The 2,994-nt window shown below is 33.7% G+C and overlaps 1 non-coding gene across 1 annotated transcript; it reads left to right on the top strand.

Annotated features, from left to right (window-relative positions):
- The first annotated feature begins 1,032 nt into the window (after positions 1 to 1,032).
- LOC112718462 (small nucleolar RNA R71) lies at positions 1,033 to 1,140 on the top strand. The gene has a single exon (XR_003160802.1). It is a non-coding gene; the product is annotated as a small nucleolar RNA R71 (small nucleolar RNA).
- Positions 1,141 to 2,994: the final 1,854 nt, after the last annotated feature.

Genomic DNA, 2,994 nt, shown 5'->3' with positions numbered 1-2,994 from the left:
ACTTTCCAAATCTCATTACCAAACAATCTGGCATTCAGCTTCATGATGGCTCCTAGATATTGAGCAACTTGCTCTCCAGTTACATCTTCATCCTCTTCAGAGGAAGAATAGTCTTCAGAGCTCATGAATGGCAGAAGGAGATTTAATGGGATCTCTATGGTCTCTATATGACCTTCAGATTCCTTTGGGCCCTCAATAGGGAACTCCTTCTTGCTTGAGAGACGTCCCATGAGGTCTTCCTCATTGGGATTCACGTCCTCTCCTTCCTCTCTAGGTTCGGCCATGTTGATTATGTCTATGGCTTTGCACTCTCTTTTTGGATTCTCTTCAGTATTGCTTGGGAGAGTACTAGGAGGAGTTTTAGTGACTTTCTTACTCAGCTGGCCCACTTGTGCCTCCAAATTTCTGATGGAGGACCTTGTTTCACCCATGAAACTTAAAGTGGCCTTAGACAGATTAGAGACTAAGTTTGCTAAGTTAGAGGTGCTCTGCTCAGCAGCTGAGCAGATGATGGATAAGGCTTGCTATTGCTAAGCCTATTTCTTCCACCATTATTAAAGCTTTGTTGAGGCTTTTGTTGATCCTTCCATGAGAAATTTGGATGATTTTTCCATGATGAATTATAGGTATTTCTATAAGGTTCACCCATGTAATTTACCTCTGCTATTGCAGGGTTTCAGGATCATAAGCTTCTTCTTCAGAAGATGCCTCTTTAGTACTGTTGGATGCATTTTGCCATCCATTCAGACTTTGAGAAATCATGTTGACTTGCTGAGTCAACATTTTGTTCTGAGTCAATATGGCATTGAGAGCATCAATTTCAAGAACTCCCTTCCTCTGAGGCGTCCCATTATTCACGGAATTCCTCTCAGAAGTGTACATGAACTGGTTATTTGCAACCATGTCAATAAGTTCTTGAGCTTCTGCAGGCATTTTCTTTAGGTGAATGGATCCACCTGCAGAATGGTCTAGTGACATTTTAGAGAACTCAGATAGACCATAATAGAATATATCCAGAATGGTCCACCCTGAAAGCATGTCAGAAGGACACCTTTTGGTCATCTGTTTGTATCTTTTCCAAGCTTCATAGAGGGATTCACCATCTTTTTGTTTGAAAGTATGAACATCCACTCTAAGCTTGCTCAACTTTTAAGGAGGAAAGAACTTAGCCAAGAAGGCCGCGACCAGCTTATCCCATGAGTCCAGGCTATCTTTAGGTTGTGAATCAAACCATGTTCTAGCTTTGTCTCTTACAGCAAAAGGGAAAATCATGAGCCTGTAGACTTCAGGATCTACTCCATTAGTCTTAATAGTCTCATAGATCTGCAAGAACTCAGTTAAAAACTAGTAGGGATCTTCTAATGGAAGTCCATGGAACTTGCAGTTCTGTTGCAGTAGAACAACTAGTTGAGGTTTTAGCTCAAAATTGTTTCCTCCAATGGCAGGGATTGAGATGCTTCTTCCATCAAACTTGGAAGTAGGTGTAGTGTAATCACCAAGCATCCTCCTTGCATTATTATTTTCGGCTGCCATCTCCTCTTCCTTTTCAAAAATTTCTGTAAAGTTGTCTCTGGATTGTTGTAATTTAGCTTCTCTTAGTTTCCTCTTCAGAGTCCTTTCAGGTTCAGGATCTGCTTCAACAAGAATATTCTTATCCTTGCTCCTGCTCATATGAAAAAGAAGGGAACAGAAAATAATAATAGGGATCCTCTTTACCAAAGTAGAGAGATTCCTTTATGTTAGTAGAAGAAAAAGGGAATAGAAGAAGGAAAAGGTAAGAATCCAAACACAAGGGTGAAGATAGGTTCAGATTCTTTGGGATGAAGAGAAGTGTTAGTAAATAAATAAACAAATAGAAGGAGATGAGAGGGAGAGAATTCGAAAATTAATTTTGAAAAGGGTTAGTAATTTTCGAAAATTAAGAGGGGAATTAAAATTAAAAATTAAAATTTAAAACTATTAGTTAATTAAAAGAATTTTGAAAAAGAGGGAGAAGTTTTCGAAAATTAGAGAGAGGAAAGTAGTTAGGTCGTTTTGAAAAAGAGATAAGATATAGTTAAAACAAACAAAAGGTTAACTAGTTAGTTGAAAAAGATTTGAAATTTAATTTAAAAAGATAAGAAGTTGGAAGATATTTTGAAATCAAATTTTTGAAAAAGATATGATTTGAAAAAGATATGATTAAAAAGATATGATTGAAAAGATATTTTGAATAAGATTTGATTTTTAAAATTAAAATTGATTACTTGACTAACAAGAAACTAAAAGATATGACTCTAGAATTTAAAGATTGAATCTTTCTTAACAAGAAAGTAACAAACTTCAAATTTTTGAATCAATCACATTAATTGTTATTAAAGTTTTCAAAATTTTGAAATAAAGATAAGAAAAAGATTTTGAAAAATAATTTTAAATATTCGAAAATAATAGAAAAATAAAATAAAAAAAGATTTGATTTTTGAAAAAGATTTTGAAAAGATAAAATTTTTAAAATTGAAAATTTGACTTGACTTATAAGAAATAGCTAAGTTTTAAAAATTTTTTGACTAACTCAACTCAAATTTTCGAAATTTTGAGAGAAATAAGGAAAATATATTTTTTATTTTTGAATTTTTAATGATGAGAGAGAAAAACACAATTATGACCCAAAACATGAAAATTTTGGATCAAAACTAATGATGCATGCAAGAACACTATGAATGTCAAGATAAATACCAAGAACACTTTGAAGATCATGATGAACATCAAGAACATATTTTTGAAAAATTTTTGATGTAAAGAAAATATGCAAGACACCAAACTTAGAAATCTTTAATGCTTAGACACTATGAATGCAAAAATGCACATGAAAAACATCATACAACACCAAACAAAAAAATTTAAAGATCAAACAAGAAGACTTACCGAGAACAACTTGAAGATCATGAAGAACACTATGACTGCATGAATTTTCGAAAAATGCAAGAACAAGATGAATATGCAGTTGACACCAAA

Source organism: Arachis hypogaea, chromosome 10 (genome assembly GCF_003086295.3).
Source record: "Arachis hypogaea cultivar Tifrunner chromosome 10, arahy.Tifrunner.gnm2.J5K5, whole genome shotgun sequence".
In the NCBI taxonomy this organism is placed as follows: Eukaryota; Viridiplantae; Streptophyta; class Magnoliopsida; order Fabales; family Fabaceae; genus Arachis; species Arachis hypogaea.
Note: the sequence above shows the minus strand (reverse complement) of the source record. Positions and strands in the feature narration are given on the sequence as shown.